The sequence below is a fragment of the Rhinolophus sinicus genome, linkage group LG09 (assembly GCF_036562045.2).
Source record: "Rhinolophus sinicus isolate RSC01 linkage group LG09, ASM3656204v1, whole genome shotgun sequence".
Lineage (NCBI taxonomy): Eukaryota > Metazoa > Chordata > Mammalia > Chiroptera > Rhinolophidae > Rhinolophus > Rhinolophus sinicus.
This window is the reverse complement of record NC_133758.1, coordinates 92,816,946-92,836,896: the sequence shown is the minus strand read 5'-3', so window position 1 is coordinate 92,836,896 and position 19,951 is coordinate 92,816,946. Positions and strand designations below refer to the sequence as shown.

The 19,951-nt window shown below is 35.0% G+C and overlaps 1 long non-coding RNA gene across 1 annotated transcript in view; it reads left to right on the top strand.

The window, feature by feature from the left end:
* The first annotated feature begins 239 nt into the window (after nt 1-239).
* LOC141573206 (uncharacterized) overlaps nt 240-19,951 on the top strand; it is a 155,441-nt gene continuing 135,729 nt past the window's right edge. Inside the window, exon 1 of the long non-coding RNA XR_012498893.1 lies at nt 240-495. This is a non-coding gene — a long non-coding RNA (uncharacterized LOC141573206). The remainder of the gene's footprint in view (nt 496-19,951) is intronic.

Here is a 19,951-nt window from a genome sequence, read left to right as displayed (position 1 = left end):
TACCAGCACCACCGTTCTACTTTTCACATCTATATGCTATGCTAGTGCTTCCCTCTTGGTATTTTCTAAGGACTATTAAAGTTTCTGTCACCCATGCTGATACTTTGCTAGATACATTTGTGACCACCAGGCATTGCAAGCTTCCTCAGATTTCCAAAGCTTCACAGATATTTGTGGCAGTTTAGAATAGAATGCCTTGTACCACCATTTTGTTTTAAAATGTGTTAGAGGCATGCCAAAACAATACAAGTTGTGCCATAATTTTAAAGTATTCAGTGAAATTGCCCTTTAGGTTTTAACTCAGAGTTCTCTCTCTCCATTAGGACCCAGATAGAAATCCACGGTGTTGGGTCAGTGACAATCTGACATGAGACTATATTCAGAATCAATTTTCCCTTCTGAAAACAAACCTGAAGTTTGGAGTCAAGTTGGTCATTGATAGCTCTCTCTTCCTTTGGGATGATGTCTTGCCCTGGAGGCTTCTCAGTTCTCCAAGTAAGTCTTCTTTTTAGTTTCTCTTCATCATTTTCACAGATATTACCAGAATGTCTGAACGCCAACAAATAACACAGCTTACCCAAAAGCTGGTGACTCCTTTGCCCTCTCCTCACTATTCTGAATTTTATAGTATTCAAAATAAGGATTCTGAAATATATTTTGAAATAGTTAATACACTGTATTAAAAGATAATATCGGTTGCTAATATTTACTATATTACTATGGTGGCTAACGTGTTAGTTTTGCAAGCACAGAAATAAGACTTAGCTACTAGGCTTTATGCTCTGCATATGCTGTGACCCACATATTTTTACCCTACAGTCAGCACCACATTTTACTGAGATATGTCATTGACAGACTGGATTCTTCCCTTGCCTCAGAAAAGTATAAGAACATGGGATCCCTAGATATGGGAAAGGGAGATAGTTGAACATTGAAGGGAGAGAGATTGGACTTTGTGCTTTAACCAATGAATGGTATTTCCAGTATTGTACTCCAGAGCCTGCCTGGTGTTGGGACAGTGTTGCTTCATGCTTACTATGCAAGTGTCCCTCTGCGGTAACACAATCTACTGAGCATAAAGACTTCTGTCTGGGTCCTTCACATCACGCTGTTGGACTTGAGTAGGAGGTGGTAGAAAATGACACAACCTTGTTGATGCTCATGCTGCTTGCTGTGCTATGCATGATCAGTAAAGTTCTTTGTCTCTAAACAGGAGTCTGTCTTCTGCCAGCATCTCTGAAGCATAAACTGGCGAATTTACTAGTTTTAACTAAGAGAAAGTCAAATTCCAGACCTGACAAGTGGGGCACACAATTTGCATCCCAAATACAAAAGAGGGCCACACAGTTCCATGCCTTTCTTCTGCTGCTAGGTGATGAGCTTCTTGAGACAGAAATTTCAGGGTTTTTTCCCCATTCACTTTTGTAGCTCCATAGCTCTATATTGCAACTATGTTAGCACTGCTTTAATAGTTAATGAATGATTAATGAAAGATATACATACGCATTGCTTTCACACCTTCCAAATAGTCATTAGAATACATCAGGACATTTGTAGAAACACAGATTAACAGGCTTCATATCTGGAATTCTGCTTAGTAGGAATTTTTATTTTATTTTTTACTGTAAGTATTAAATAAACCAGAGTTTGTGAACTGATTCATAGGTTGTAGGTTCTCGAAATTATTTACCTAACTTCTCTACCTCATTCATTCCAAATTATTAATTTTACTGCCAGTTTTATTGTGATATAATTGACATATAGCACTGTCAAATTTTAACGTGTATAGCATAATGATTTGCCATATATTTATAAATGATTACCACAATAAGTTCAGTTAATATCCATCATCTCACATAAATACAAAAAAGAAGAAAATATATATATTTTTTCCCTTGTGATGAGAACCCTTTAGGATTTACTCTTAATACTGCTATTTGGTATATTTAAAAATTGTTAACTATAGTAATTATGCTGTACATTACACCCCCACTACTTATTAATATTTTTCTTATAACTGGAAGTTTGTGCCTTAGACTGCTTTGATCCAATTTCCTCTTCCCTTACTGCCACCAACCACAAATCTGATCTGTTTCGTTTTTTCTTTTTTTAGAGTCCACATATAAGTGATATTATAGAGTACTTGTCTTTCTCTTTCTGACTGTTTTCACTTAGCATAATGCTCTCAGGGTCCAACCATGTTGGAGCAAGTGGCAGGATTTCTTGATTTTTATGGTTGAATAATATTCCAATATATATCTCATGTCTTTTTTACCCATTCATTTGTTGATAGAAACTTAGGTTGCCTCCATATCTTGGCTAATGTAAATAATGCTGCAATGAATATGGGGGTATAGATAGCTCTTCAATATAGTGTTTCCATTTCTTTTGGATATATTCTCAGAAGTAGGATTACTGGATTATATGGTAGTTCTATTTTTTAATTTTTTGAGGAAACGCCATACTGTTTTCCACAGAGGCTTACCACTTTCTAACCCCACCAACGGTATATAAGGATTCCCTTTTCTCCACATCCTTGCCAGCATTAACACTTATGTTTTTGATAATAACCATTTTAACAGGTATGAAGTAATATCTCATTGCGGTTTTGATGTACATTTCCCTAATGTTTAGTGATGTTGAACACCTTTCCATAATCTGTTGGCCATTGATATATCTTCTTTGTTAAAATATCTATTCATGTCCTTTGCCCATTTTTAAAATTGAATTTTTGTTTGTTTTGTTTTTGAGTTGTATAAGTTCTTTATATATTTTGGTATTAACCCCTTATCAGATAATGTGGTTTGCAAATATTTTCTCCCATTCTGTTGGTTGTCTTTTCATTTTATTGATCATTTCTTTAACCATGCAGAAGATTTTTGGTTTGATATAGTCCTATTTGTTTTTTTTTTTGCTTTTGCTGCTTGTGCTTTAGGTGTCATATCCAATAATTCATTGCCAAGACCAGGATCAAAGAGTTTTGTTCCTAAATTTTCTTCTAGGAGTTTGGTGGTTTCAGGTCTTGTATTTAAGCCTTTAATCCATTTCATGTTAATATTTGTGAGTAATGTAAGACAGGGATTTAGTTTCAGTCTCTTACATGTGAAAAGAAAAGTTTTTCAGCACTATTTATTGAAAAGACTGTCTTCTTCTTTGAGTATTCTTGGCTCCCTTGTCAAATATGATTTGACAGTATGTGTATGGGTTAATTTCTGGTCTCTTGAAAATTATTTTTTAAATGAATCATAAGCAACTTGTATTCTCTGGGTTGTTTTGCTCATACTATTAATAAGATTTTCAACTTAGCAGTGCTCAAAAATTGTTTGTTTTCTTAAAAATGTCTCACTGTACTGGCAAAATCTTTGTGGAATAAAATTAGGAATTTACACAAAGAATTCAGGGAACACATAAATTTAATGTATCATCATTTTCAACTATTGTTTGCTGAGAACCTTGTCATCTTGAATGACAGAGCACCTCTTCTCTACCTTTTCTGTATTATATCTACTGGAGTGTAATTACCTTTAACTTTTTAATTAGTGCCTCTTACACCAACTCTGAAGGATGTGAGTTTTTAGGTTATTATTATTATTATTTTCTCTCAAGACAACCCAAAGACCTCCTGTAGTTATCCCTAGAAATTCAGCAATTAAATATTAGTGGAAGCTTCTGGTGCTTTCTCAAGCCTAATTGCAACCCAGTCTCTGGTTCCATCGCTGAAAGTCATGGTTGCGTAGCTCTGCATTAGACAGTCTGGCAGTATGCCATAAAAGTAAACCAGTGGGTAAGAATCAAGTGAAGATGGTGGGGTTTACCAGCCTCTGAAGTAAAAGCTTAGGGCTTCAGTTTTGGAATGGCAAAGCACATTTTGGTTTCAATTTTCTAATTTGTGGTTCTAAATGCCTCAAGATTTAGTCAAGAATTAAGCCTGTGGTTTAACTTCCTTTTTCCTGGGGGTAAAAACTGTTTGAGTCAAGTCACCAACCCATATCCCTGCAAATGAACATATTTGCATTTCTCATGTGTGTAAGCCTAGTACAGTTGATTGCTTCCAGCTCACTGACACAGCACCAGTGTGCTTTCCATTTTGTTACCAAATAATAAAACCTCAAACAGAGGCACTGTCTCTGGGCTTAACAGGAAGCATGACTCACACCTCTAACTGTGAAAGAAGGGAAAGGACAGTGATGCACTTAAGTAGTTTACAATGCTTATGAGCATCAACTTTGCAACATACATTAGGAACAGTGGTCTTCCCAACACAGTCTTTCCCCTTGAGCATGGTTAAGGGCTGAGGGCAATTTTATTTCAATAAGGGAATGTGAGAAATAATATACACCATGTTTTACAAGCCCCAGCAGAAGAACCCTAGCACAAGTATTTACTAATGATGTATTTATTTTCTATGTCTCTGCTTATACATGTCAGGATATTTTGTTATTTTTGAAATGCAAAAAAAAAAAAAGAAAGAAAGAAAACAACTTACATTGCTTAAACAATACAGACAATATTTTGGTTCACATCAAGGTTAGTGAATTTTAGACAGTGCTTGGTGATGAGGTTTGAACTCTGTATTTCTTTAATTTTCTCTCTTTTTTTTGTTTGTGTAGTCATGGTAGGAAAATGGCCACAGTGGTGTCGGGATGCATATCTCTAACCGTAAGATGTGGAATAATAGATTTTATCTTTATCCAACTATTGAATAAATTACTGATTAGACAAAAGTAGGTCCCATCCCTCAATCTGATCAAATCACCAGTCACTGTGCACAGTGCTGGGGCTTAGGTCTGGACCCTTGACTCTCCTGAACCTGTGCAAGAATGACGACACTTCAATGACTGGCTTAGATTTCTTAGCCCTCTCCCCTCATCCCCCAGAGCTAAGAGAGAATGTCACTGCCAATGTCAGCCAAACCAGAGCACTGCAATACAGCACTGACATGGTGCTCGCAGGATGGAAATCCACAGAGCTCACTAGAATGTGGAAGCAAACCTTGGCCTGAGACTGAGAAGATTTATGTTGGAGACTTAGCTTTAGCCAAATTATCTTTATGATTTTGCCAAAACTCCTGATCTGATCCTTCATTATACGTTAATTCTTTTTACAGAGGATTTTTTCCCCCCACAGAACTACTCATGAGTGTTTGCTTTGCATGTTTTTTTTTCTTCTTTTTCTTTCTTTTCTTTTTTTTGGGGGGTGGGGGGAGTGGGACATTTGAATATAGTTCATGCAAACTCATTCCAACACCAAAAATAATTCAGTCACTTTAAATGCCATATGGAATAAATAAATGTTTCAAAACAAATCAGACTTAATTCTCTGTAAAAATCATCAACATTGGTTACTCTGATTAAATATGGAAGGCCAGCAAAGGCCAAGGCTTTTGGCAGTCACATAAAGGAGAAATGAAAGGAATTAGAAAGCAGGAGACTAAAGTCACTTTGTGAATTAGAAAGTGATGGCAGAATTGTTATTTTTATAACTTCCCAGAATAAAAAAAAAATGTGGTCTTGCAGCTGAAAATTGGCTGGTGATCACAGCCTGGCAAGCTGAGCAAGGCTACATAGACTGTATTTGAGGGAGGGATCATCCAGATTCTAAGTTACATTAGCACACATTGAAAATAACCCAAACTGGAGGAAACTCGTACCCCCCCCCGCCCCCAGTTCAATTCAAGGAACAAATATTGATTCAGTAAGCACTCTGTCCCAGGCTTAACATTGGAACAATCATAAAGAGGAGGAAGAGATTGAGTCTGTCATCAAGGAGCTTAGTATAGTAAAGACATGAGGTAATCATCTAATATTAAAACATAATTTAAAAATGCAATTCCCGTTTTTGGAGAGAATGATTGAGTTACATGGGTGTCAGTGATATTTATCATGTATAAGGAAACTAATCTATGCCAGTATGCCAGAGAGTGTCTGGGATGTTACATTCTTTTAAAAAAAAAAAAAAGCTATGGGTTAAACTTTATAATTTTCTTTTAATATACTGATAAAATTATAAAATAAAGTATAAAATGACTTTTCCCAAGTAGCAGAGCCAGCGTACAAACTGAGGTTTTCTATGACTCTGAAGTATATCCATTGCCCCACACCATCTGGCCTTCCTAGCAACCTTTGCCAGTTTAGCAGTTCGAGCATCTTGGTCAAACATCAAAGTCAGACAAGTGAGGGGAAAACTAAGGTCTTCACCTCCAAGGAGATATATATTATGGAATCAATCTCTGACCAGATTTTAATAATCTAAGAAAAAGAGATCTGTGAGATTTTGCGCACGTGTGTGTGTGTGTGTGTGTGTGTGTGTATACACACAATTAAAACAAAATACAAAAAAACTAAAGAGTAAATATATATAACTTATACATAAATAGATACTATATGATATATAAAAGATAATATACATATTAAATATATGTACATTTATTCCTTCTAGATTCTTTTGTGTGTTTTGCTTCTCCTGTACCACTCTATGGGGAAAGAAATTGGTCCATTGCTACATCAAGATAGAGCGGAAGATCATTCAATATTCATTCCACAAACAATTGTTAAATGTGTTAATCCCCATAGAGGTAAAGTTCACTAAGACAGTTTCTATACTCAAGGAGTTTATGATTAAGTAAGAAAAACAAATTCATAATCAATTATAATACCAGATAGGAGTTATAAAATATGTGTAGTGTATAAATATTTTTATAAAGAGAGAAATGAGACAAAAAGGGAGAAATAGAAAGGAAAGTTCACAAAGATGGTTAAGTTGAGGATTAAAGAATTTACTAAGCTGATAAGAGGAGGTGGGAGTGAATTCCAGGCAGGAGAAATTTCTTTTGCACAGATATAAAAAGACCTTGTCACCTTGGCTGAATTTAGGCAGACTTTGGGTGGAGGTGAGATTCAGTTTCGTCTTTTTTCTGTATGTCAGTGATCGCTAATATTTTGATTGTGAAACCCATCAGTAAATATTTCTGAATATGAACATTCAAGGTATGTGTATTTCTGTAGTTATCACTGCTGTCCCATTCTGTAAATATAGGTACAGCTCGACTTATGTCTAATTAAAAAATCAATAACAATAATAATAGTTACAATAATAAGCATTACCGTTTATTGATCAAGGGACTTTCTTCCCAATGATTCTAAGTGCTTTTTATGAATTAACTTGTATGTCCTTTGCAGCAAATCTATACAATAGGTGCTTTATTAAACCTTTTTCATTATTGAGGAAATCTAGATATAAATGTGTTTTAACTTTTTCTACCCATACCACATGGATGTCTCAACTATACACGTTAACAGAGGCCAGGCATGGTTGTGACACACAGGACTGTGATTGTATATCCTGAGGATTAGGTATTACAGCAGCTTGAAAATGTGTGTGTGTGTGTGTGTGCGCGCGCGCACGCGCGTGTGTGTATTTAAGATTGGTGAGAGTCAATGCTAAATTTCATTGAATGTTCCTTCCTGCCTTAGGTTTTCCACAAAATAGTTTTGGTTTGCAGTCCTGTGATTAAACAAGTAACCTTTCTGGAATTTATTTTCCTTTACTAAACTTTACCTTTATCTACTGTGATTGGGCAACTCTGTTTTGTTTTTCTCAGGTATTTTTAAAAATAACATTTTCTTTTTTCAAATTATACATTTATGACCTTTCCAATGTAGAAAATTTGGGTCAAAAGAAAAATATGGTGAAAAAAATCATGCATGCATATTCTATCAACCAAAGAAACCACTGTTAACATTTGGAGCACATCCCTTACTAGTTCCCAAATATCATCCTGGGTTCTAGACAAGTTTAGTTCTTCAATTAGTGCCTTCTTCCACCTCCTCACCCTGTCTACATCACATATTTTTCTTTATACTTGGTAATTTAGTTTGGTTTTGCCAGCTTCAGATACGGTGATTAAGCCAGATTTCATTTAAGACTACCTACTGATCTCTAGATAGGAGGAAATTTCCAGCTCTTTCTAAAAAATTTCTCATAATTTCATTTGAAAGTCAACATATTTATGCAAGTGCTTTGTAATAAATCCTTTTCTTTTATATCTTTTAAATTAAAACTACATTGTGTTTTGAAGTCTTTGAAAGTTATAAAATAATTATTATTTCACCCATTCCATTGTATAAAGATACCTTTCTACAAGAAAGGGAAACCAGTTTTGTAAACATTTAAGTGGAATAAAATGCACTAATGTTCTTATAAAAGTATGTGGGGCCCCAGTACTGGGATTAGTATTGGAGATGCAGAGACCATGAAGAGAGTATTCATAGGTCAAACAGATGTGAAATACATCTTCTGATATGTTTGTAAATGGAAAGACTACAAGCAGTTTAGTACTGGGGTGCCTGAGTTGAGGTTCAGAGTAGAGTGAGACCAGAGAGAGACAGAGTGGGAGACTAGACAAGAACCTGATTATGGGGAGTACTGAATGCCACATAAAGAATGTAAGATTTTAAATGTAGGTACCAGCAGACAAACCTGGATTAAGTCCTATTTGATCAGTTTACTAGGCTGTTCCCCCCACTCCTTGGGTTAATAATTATAGGTAACATTTATTGCTTAGAGTTACATAGCTAATAGATGTTAATAGATGGCACAGTCAGATTCAAATTTCAGCATTCCAACCTCAGAGACCATAGACCTGGCAACTTGACCATAATAGCTTTCTAAATGGGGGAGGATAGTGAGTGTAAAATTAGGGTGCATGAGGTTTACAGACAGAATGCTTAGATTGGCTGTTCTCAAAGCATTGTCTGTGGAGTCCTTAGGGTGATGGGGGTTGTCCCTGAGATCCTTTCAGAAAGTTTGCAAAGTCAATACTAGTAGTAAGGTTATTCACTTATTTTCACTGTGTTGACAATTGCATTGATGATACAAAAACAATGGTGGATAAAATTCCTAGTGTCTTAGCACAACTAAAGACCTGGGCACCAAACAGTACTAGTAATCATAGTATTCTTTACCACCAGTGATTCATGGGGGGGGGGGGGCAGCCATAAAAATATGACTTAATTAAATCTCAGTCTCTGATTTCATGTCTATTTAATATACTGTGTTAAGAAATGAGAAATACTCATAAAGAACACCTAGTAAATACCAAGGTATCATAGCTACTTTGTTCCCATTAGAATTTGCCATCTTTTTCAGGAGCATTGGTTTTACTGGAAAGAATGGCAGACAGACAAATACTGGCTGTTCAAACTTGGGTAGCTGACAAACTTTCTTGAAAATGAAGAAAGTGAGCTTATCACTTTAAGGGAAATAACTGACAGTATTTGTTATCAGTGATAAAATTTAAGTGTTGAAGAGATAATTAGAATTTGGAGAAATCTGTATCCACCACTTTCTAATACTTAAAGCTTTTCTGATGATATTAGTGGTGATAATGATGAATGTGATTTAAAAACAAATATTATGTAATAAACTGAGTCAGTTTTGGGAGATCTGCCTAATTCACTAATTATTTGACAAATGGCCAATGTATGATGTTACATGAAAACATACATTCAAAAGTCATGGGAAACCAAATAGATTTTAATATAACACATTATAGAAAGTTTGTTGATATAAATTCAGTTACCACATTGTATCTATTATTAATAAACCATTACTTGTTGAGTTTTTCTATGATATCAAAGAAGAATATTCACAATTGTATGCAAAGGTTATTAAAATAATCCTCCATCTTTCAGTTACATATTAGTATGAAAAAGGCTTTTCTTTGTTTACTTCAACCAATATGATAAATTGTATCAGTGAATGCAGGAGCAGATATGAGAATCCAGTAGTTTTTTGGTAAGCTTGACATTAAAGAGATTCACAAACATTTAAAACAACCACAGTGTTCTCACTTTTTAAAAAATGCAGTTATATTTAATAAAACATATTAGTTATTTTAAAAAGAACAAAAAACTTTTCAAAGAATAGAATAAGAAAACCTGGAGTTACAGGCATAGCAATAAAGACCCAGAGTAGGGTTCTGATAACAGAAGAGACAGAATCTAGAAAATGTCTTGATTATATGAAAGTATGGGAGGATGGTAGACTATAAAGTGAGTGCCAACTTGGTGAATGTGATGACTATAAAAATTATGTTGCATTTTATTATGATAAAGACTATAGGGCGGCCGGTTAACTCAGTTGGTTAGGGCACGGTGCTCTGAACAACAAGGTTGCTGGTTTGATTCCCACATGGGCCGCTATGAGCTGCCCCCTCCACGACTAGTTTGAAACAACTCCTTGACTTGGAGGTGATTGGTCCTGGAAAAACACTTAAAAAATAAATTTAAAAAAATATAAGAGGAACAGATTTGGGAGATATGGGAACATAAATGATTATTTCTGCTTTAGACATGTTGATTTGGAACTTACAAAAGACATATACTTAGTGACCTTGATTTGGATATTGGAAATGTGAGTCAACTCTTAGAGTTGACTGGACAAGAGATAAGAGTTTGGTAGTTATTAGCTGTTCCATGTATAAATTGATAGGATGGGCAAAATTAACTTCTTTTATGTATAAATATAAAAGAAGAAAAGTTAAGATGAGTATTACATTCTTATGACAAGTGGGGCAAGACAAATGTAAAAAGAACACTAAGAATGAATTATCAGAGAGGTAGAAAGAGAAGAGAATGTTTTGGAGGGTGTGTGATGAGACTTTCAAGAGTTTCTGAAAGCTGCAAAAACAAAGTTCGATAAAAACTGAAAAGAGTCTATTACTGTAGGCCACTGGTTCTTCTATTATGTTCTAAGCTGATGGTTCTCAAACCAGCAGGCATCAGAATGGGCTTGTTAAAGCAAATATTATTGGGCCTCAGCCCCAGATTTTCAGTAGGTCTATGGAAGGGCCCCCAAATGTACATTTCTAAGTTCACAGGTAGTATTGATGCTGTTGATCTAGGTACCATATTTTGAATATCATTGGTTTAGGCAGTTAGAAGATCCCCTTCAATCATTATCAGAGAAGCATAGTGGGGATGGAGGACTAGAGTGCTATGAGATCTGAATGTGGGTCTGGCTGTTCCTATTATTCTATAGGAAAGTGGATTTTGAGGATGGATAGGGTAGTTACTGCTAAAGATGAAGGATATGAGAAAGAATATTTGAAACTAAAATGAATAAATAAAATGATAATGACTTAAAATTGTCTATAACTGGTGTTAAAGTGGACAGAAGAATGGTTGATGATGCAAGAACTAATAGAAATGGGATCCAGAATAGGTTTAAAAATTAATATTAAATAACAATGTTGGTTAAAAATAAAAATAAAAAAAGAGGTGGCCTAGTAAGGGCTACTGTGTATCACAGGTGCTCTAGCAGATGTTATATTCATTTTCATAGTTAATATTTTCAGTAACCCTATAGGGTAGGTGAGAGAAGAGTTCTTTTTCTAACATCTATGGGAAGGATGAAGGAATCATTTGTCTATAGATAGGTTAATTGGTATCAGGTTTGAATTTAAAATAAGTTATTGAAATTCAGAAAAGAGTTTTACCTTGGAATGAACAAATGGAGATGGGGCTGACTATGGTTTAAAGAACTAGAGTAGGCAGCCTCTAAGATGGTCTCCAGTGATCTCCATCTCCTGATATTGACTCCCTTGTGTAATTTTTTTTTTCCCTTTGAGTATGAGTAGGAACTAGTGACTTCTAATGAATATCCCAGAACTGATGGGGTGTTACTTCCAAGATTAGGTTGTGAAAAGACAGTGGTTTCCATCTTGGGCCCACTCTCTTGTTCTCTCACAACACTTTCCAACTAGAGGAAGGGGCCAGGCATTTACCACCAGCCTGTGGCAAGCCCTTGGCTTCAATGACTTAAGCCTTCACTAGGAAGTAATGCTGGTTTTCTCAATAATGTTAAAAAAAAAAAAATGTCAGTTGCCAGATTGTGAAATTCCATTTTGAATACACAAACTTAAGTTTTAAAGGATATATCCTGTTATATTCACTGTCACAAGCAAGTACATCTGTTATTTTGCTATATACCTTTAGGGTTATGAGAAACTTGTGAAATCGACCTGCTTACTCCTTTTTATGTCCTACTGATAAACACAATTCTGAATGCAGTTATGGTGAAGATATATTTAGCATATCTTTCACCCCACAGATTCAAAAAGTCAAACAGCTAATCTGATAGATTTAGAATATATATTTGTATCCCTCTTAATGCAAACACAGAAGAGAAAAAGTACATTTCTAAGTTTGAAGAGGACTTCTTTTCCAGTACATAAGTAAAATTTTCCCCTTTAACTTTTTAAAAAGATTTTATTGGGGGAAGGGGAACAGGACTTTATTGGGGAACAGTGTGCACTTCCAGGACTTTTTTCCAAGTCAAGTTGTTGTCCTTTCAATCTTAGTGTGGAGGGTGCTGTTCAGCTTCAAGTTGTTGTCCTTTCAGTCTTAGTTGTGGAGGGCACAGCTCAGCTCCAGGTCCAGTTGCCATTGCCGTTGCTAGTTGCAGGGGGCGCGGCCCACCAGCACCATCCCTTGCGGGAGTCAAACTGGCAACCTTGTGGTTGAGAGCCCGCAATCCAACCAACAACTGAGCCATCTGGGAGGCAGCTCAGCTCAAGGTGCCATGTTCAATCTTAGTTGCAGGGGGCGGAGCCCACCATCCCTTGCGGGACTCGAGGAATTGAATTGGCAACCAGCAGCCTTCGGAGTTAGGAGCATGGAGCTCTAACCGCCTGAGCCATTGGGCTGGCCCCTCCCCTTTAACTTTTAATTGAGCTTTAGAAAGGATACAGTTTAATATATCTATCTATCCATCCATTGACCTTATTATGTTTAGTTGTTTAATGTCTACTGAATTCAAGTGTACTTAAAAATGGACAGGTTCTTCTTTACAATCATCTCGCTACCACCACCATCGTAAGAAAAGAAAAAAAGATTTTGTGGTAAAACGTATTTAATATCATGTATCAAATATTATTTAAACTCGGTGGTTATTGGAAAATTTCCATTGTAGATATGCATCAGTAAACTTTCTTTCCCTCTCCCTTCTTCTCCCCACGACCCAGACCCTCCCTCTATCCTTTCTTTCTCATTACTTTCTATTGAAAAATGGAAGCATCTTTGAGAGACAGATACAATAATAGGTTTAATGTGTTTATGTGTGTATATACATATCGTGCTTCCCCAAAAATAAGACCTAGCGGGACCATCAGCTCTAATGCATCTTTTGGAGCAAAAATTAATATAAGACCCAGTTTTATTTTAATACAATATAGGACAGGGTCTAACATAATATAATATAAGACCATGTCCAAAAGACACATTAGAGCTGATGGTCCGGCTAGGTCTTATTTTTGGGGAAACAGGGTACATACATATGCTTCCCCTTCTGTTTTTATATCTGCCAAATACAAGCAAATACTAAAAGTCACTTTATAAACATGTTTCTGGATCAACTATCTATAGTAAAGATAGTTACTTTTCAAGAAAGTGAAAAAAATTGCTATTCAAATGTTGGTATCATTGAAAATAACATTCATATAAATTGTTTAAACAAGAAAATATATTGAACATGAACAAATTTTGAATCCATTGACTAAAAACAGCCAAAGGAACTAATTTGTTAATCTGATTTTAATTTATTTCATCAATTCTTACTTGAGGGATTAAAACACACTGAAAAATCAAGCATTTTGATAACCATAATGATTCATTCTTTTCTAGTTTTTAAAAATTTAGTTTTCAAATACTGTTGACATACAATATTGTATTAGTTTTAGGATAGAATGATTGATTTCAATGGGGGGAAAATAGACATTTGCCATGTTCAACATCTCTAAAAAATTGCACAGTTATCTGTGCAAAATGGTTTCTCAGTCATGGGATTTACAAGGAGCTTCAAAGAGAATGGATAACACTGGTAATATTGTTTAGATTGCATGTAAAATTTAGGGTAAATGATGCTTAAAGTGTGCTAAAATAATCCCTAGTCTCTGCTCCTATAATAAAATGATCACAGCAGTCTTTCTTTACCATCAAAGCAGATGGCTCTAATGATTTTTCAAGCCATTGTTAATTCATTTGCAAACAACAGAGATCAGTTGGCAAATGCGGACTGAGGATGAGATGTTACTGTTCATAAATGCTCCCAAAGTTTGTTTTATCCTATCATTACTGGAAAATGGTATTTACTTAAGTTAAATTATTTGTGTGAACCATCACTGTGACAGTCCTGCAGTTATAATAAATTACCTGTAAAGTGAAATGAACATCACCTGGTTGGTTACCGAAGTTGTGGTAATGCAATTGACCTCATGGAATAAGTGAGCTCATCTATGTTCTTTAAATTAAAATTTTATGAAAGAAACTTTTTGTCTTTTCCCACTTTGAGAATATGTTTACTGGAACATATTTAATGCATCCTCCACAAGACACAGAAAATACTATATATAATATCAATAAATTCTGACTTATACATTATATAATATCATTAATAAAGTTTATATGAATAGTTTAAATATCAAATGAGATCATTGAAAACTCTTAGCACATATCATTCAGGATAAAGCCAAGTAAGCCAATTTATCAAGGCATTTGTTACACAACCAAAACATTTGCATAATTTGATGGTGCATTTTTTTCCCCCAGTTGTTTTAACCGGACAATAAGTCATGAACAAAATATATATTTCTACTTGTTTAAGCAATCTTCTGAACCTGAAATTGAGTTTTTGAAACTTTTATCTTCACAAAACTTTGAGTTGTTTTTATCAATATCTATATGGCCTCAAGTTAGAAGGTGATTGGAGATTTTAATCTTGTCCATATTGTACATTACAGACAGATCTGAGGGAAAAATATTCTTCCCCAGAACAAGCATTTATCACTTATTGATGTGAGTAATGTTTCCAATTAGCCTACACAGCCTTGTTTTCTTTCTTAACTGATCTTACTTGAGTTAAAATATGTTTCATGATTTGTGATTGATGGTTTGCCAGATAAACCATTTAAAAGGTAGCAAGGATAGACAAAGGTGTTGGGATGCCTCTGACTATAATAAATAACATGAGCTACGTGTTAAGAAAACTGTGAAATTAGATATTGAAGAGCATTGATGCTTGGGGTAGTAGATGCTTGGATTCAAGCTGGAATTATAAGTAAAATAAAGTTGTATTCTAAATTGCTTATAGCCAGGAAAGTTATAGGTGGTGTTGGTGATGGCCTGTCATGTATTTTTTCATGTTGTTCTAGTGCAATTATTGTTCAACTAACTTTTACCACCCTGAAAAAGATTTACTGCATTTTAATAATCATTTTGAATTGAAACATACCTATGATCCAAACTTCTTAATAATCTAAACATGTAATAGCCAATAATATTAGCTTGGATTTTAATTTCTTCATTTATTTAAGAGTATACTTAAAACAGGTAAAGTAAAATGTCCTCTCCTAGCACGCATGCCACAGCTGAGTAAACCTAAAGAGCTTAACTGCATGAATAATCCTTGTGACACTTCAATGTCCATATTACTTTTATAAATGTTTTAGTTTCATCAATAATCTCTTTTAAGAAGAGGCTCTTTATGAAGCAAAATATTTTACTGGTTAAGTTCACGAAACATTTCCTAACAATATGGACTCCTTAAACAAAATATCTAACTTTAAGACTAATTATAGAAAACAACTGTTTCTACCTGTGAATTTTGAAAAGTAGTATTGGTCATTAAATAGTAATTTGGAAGTAACACTTGTTCAAATGGAGAATCAGTTATTCATTGTTTTCCTGGTATGTATATATTTATTTTTTTCCTGGTATGTATATTTTTGCCTTGGGTAAGATGATCTACAAGAAGTCTACATGCATGCTAAGTACGCAGGAGAATGTTTTCTCTGAGCTTCTTTTTCAACTTTTGTGGTTAATTAATTCATTCAAAAATATATATCAAACACTTTGTATGTGCCGGGCATTGTTCTAGGTGCTGGGAACAAAATGCTTAACAAGACAATGTTCTGAAGAAATATAGCTCGATCATTCTTGGTTCACAAACCTTTTATGCTATCACTTAACTCATAAAGGTGTATAGATTTTTGCCCTTTGTCAGCCTCCTTTATGTAGCATAGCAAATACTGCTATATACAAATGCTGTATGAACCCAACACTAGTTGTTTGAATGCCAAGATTGTCAGACAGAGTATGATATATGGAAATTCTATGCTTTAAAAATGTGTTATACTTCATCTAAAGAGAAAACATAACCCTACAGAGAGAAAACTAGGAAAATGTTTAAAAGAGCGAAAATAATTCAATATCAATTTAATATCATGTTGTGATACTGAACTAATATTTTTGAATCTTGAGTTTAACACCCAGAGTGAAAATTGTAGTGAGTATCTCGGGGGTAACAGCTAGGTAACCTGGGCTCTTAGAATTAAGGTTTCCCTCTGAGAATGAAATTAGACACAATCATCATGAAACAACTGAGATCAGTCAGCTATAGAAATAACTGAACTAAAGTAATAATCTATGACTGAAGAGTCTAGAAACACCTAAAGACAAATTTCCACAACTAGGTTATTGGGTGACTGTCTTAGCATAGCTAAAGTTATCATGTACTCAATTTTGTTTGACCCTAGATGTAAAAATAAATAAATAAATAAATAAATAAATAAATAAATAAATAAAAAATAGAGCGACAGCAAAAATCTCTGATAGCTTTAATTGTCCTCATTTTGCCCTGAACACACTATGGTATTTTTTTTTCCTGCTTACCAAGGAGTTGCTTGATTATTAATTTAAATTTTTGACCTACATTAAGACAGGGTGACTACATCTTGATCACAACTCTAATGGGTGTACTCTAATATCTTTAGAGGCTGGATTAACAATAAATTGTCAATTGAGCCTGGTGTAAGACAGGGAGTTGGGGACTTTGGTCAAATTGGAGAGAGAATGCCTGTCTAGAGAAGCATCAAATAGGACATTTTTGTGGGCCACATTCAGTTTATAATCTCTGATGGATACCCACACGGAAACAAGAATTTATTGAGAGTCACAATTGTTAAAGAAGACTTTAAGATTTATCTCCTGTTTCTTTATAAATGAAGACAAATATATCTGATGATTAAAATGTATATATATATATGCATGTATATATCTATATATGCACATATAATTATACTAGCACACACATATGTACATACATTGTCATACCCAAATATACATATGTTCATATATATGTATATATATATGTTATGTTTGTGTGAGTGCAGATATATGAATATATGTACAGATATGTAGATATATTTATTTTTATGTAATTCCTTGGATAGCGGCATTTTCTTTAAAAAGCAGGACTATAGTTTAAGCTCTTGTCCTAGAGATAATATTTTATTTTATGCCTGAGTTTTTCTCAAATCAGTTGCTCAAGATAGTTCCTCAAACAGGGAGTTTTGTGCATGTTGATGTGTTGAGGAGACCTTGTACATTAAACGCAATACAATATTTTAAGGTAATTTGTGAATTAAATTCAGAAGTACGCTGAATATGGAACGGGAGCTTACTTATCTCAGTTCTGAGAGACCTCTGACAAAGGTGGATTTGCATAGACTTTAGGTTAAACAGATTCCCCCAAAGCAGTTCTAGGCAAGGATTCTAGGGAGAAAGATATGGCTTTAGTTATTGCTAGGATTTTGTGATTGTCTCATGTTCCCTTCCCATCATTCCCTGTTGCATAGGAGCAAAGACTTGATGGTGGGGTGGAGGGCACCCTGATCCCACCCCACCTACAAGTGGGCCCTGTTTGACTCCATCATGCAAACTCCTCCCTCCTGCTATGATGAATGCTTCAGAAAGCTCACCTTTCAGTCTGGCTTTTCAAGATACTCCTGTGTCAGTTAAATTGGTTTCGGAATGGGTGATCTGGGCCAAGAAAACATGGAAGGACGTTGATGAGTAATTGGGGAATGAGAGCTAGCTGCAGTTCAAAATTTCTGTCTTTCTGGATGGTATGGTATTTGGATATGGATCTTGAACCTGTGGCAGTGATTTAGACAGTCTTAGAATAAAGTTGACACATAGGAAGTCAATTTAGAAATGGGGAAAAGGAAGTAGCTTTATGATGTCCTCGAGCTGCTAAGTCCAACCAAAATCTGAAGCTCTATCTACTTCTGTATCACCCATGTATATTAATCAATGGATTCTTTTTTTGCTCAAGCCAGTTTGATTTTGATTTTCTGTTGCTTAAAATACAGAGTTCTTAGGTGAGGACCAGTCTCCAGATGTAGTGTGGTTCTTGTCTCCCTCTTTTGCACTCAGATAAACGCAGATTACTTTGCAATCACTTAGCCTATGCCCAAGTACCCTTTCTGGTGTTCAACTTTGGTGAAGGACGGTAAGTCTTACTTTCTGCCATTATTTTAACATTGTGGAACAGTGAAGATTATGTTTTTAAGTTGTGTAAAGAAATGAACATTATTACTTGTCACTTATACCACAATAAAGCTAAAATTAAAAAAAAAATAAGTGAACATTATGAAATACCTCCATTTGTGGAAAATGGGTTATAAAATACACTTAAAACAATAGAGGTAATCTCAGTATACCAATAATTTACACTGAAGGCTTGTTGAAAATCATTCATAGAGCTATGTTTTAGTAAAGAGACAGACTCCCTACAACACAATGACTTTTGTCTCACCTTGAATCAAAACTATTAATTCCCTATTTCTTTGTGATTCTTTGAACTATATCATTCTCATTATGGAGACTGTCATGAAGAAAAGACAGCAAGTCTCTGCATGAAGAGCTGTGAAATTCATTCGTGAGTAACAGCAATCAACTCGTTTATCTAACACCGTGCCCACAAAAATGATGCAGAAGTACAAAATCCAGGGAAAACGAGAAAAAAATCTAAAACAGGCCTAAGGAGATGTGCCTTCCAACTTAGCCTGATGGAAGAGAGGTCCGAGTGGTGCGTCTGGCACAATGACACCAGCAATAGTTTTTTTAGTGGGGATAATTTAGCCCTAGTCTTCATGTCTGGTGCCAGAAAAGCAGCGGGTATGATGAAGGAAATCTACTCTAATGAAGTAGGATAGGAGATACAGTACCATTTAGCAGAGAAAGGTCTTGGTTTGCAGTTTCACTATGGAATGAATGCTATGTGGCACCAGCATGCTGTCTGGCACCCGGATAGTGCTTCTTATTTAAAATAGCTCTTTGTGCCCCTTGTAAACAGGGAATTGCAGTGAAAAAAGCCAGAGCAACTAGAGTGGAATAGAAGCGTAAGAGAGGCAATAAGATCATACAGCTGATGTTTCATTGACTAATATGTGAAAAGTCTTATATATGATAAACAGGTTAAATTGAAAACATATTACAAAGAACATCCTGCTACTGGGAAAACCACAGCAGTTTCTCCTGACTGTACACCTTAGTGGCTCTTTGGGAACCGTGGTCTCTGGCCAGCTGGTCAGGTGATTGTTCTATCTTTTTCTATGCTGAGCTTTCCCTTACCTCATTTCCACAGTTGGCAGCAGTATCAGGTATAGAAGAGAACTATGTGTATATGACAGAAATGGAGTTGTAAAAGCTCACTGTAGAATGTTTACAAGTCTAGGACATACACTGAAACAATAAAGAAAAACAAAGGCCAGGGAAAGAAATAATTGGGTTTAGAAGTACAAGCTAATGGCTTCATGAATGTAGCCTTTAAACTGAAAAGACATTTAAATTATCCTTCGAAGGATTAAACTTCTTTGTAAATTACATTTTTTTTTTTACCTTTTTTCTTCCTTATTTTAAAAAAGTCTATTCTCTTTGGATGAATTATTGTTCTTAGACATTTTCTTTTCTGGAACGTTGTTTTCAACAGGCTCATTTCAGAAGTTAATTTTTATGATGAATGCCATCTTTCAGGACCTTGAATCTACCTTCCAATTACTGAGAAGATGCCAATTCAAATTTGGTGATTTATTTCTTTAAAAATAATCAGT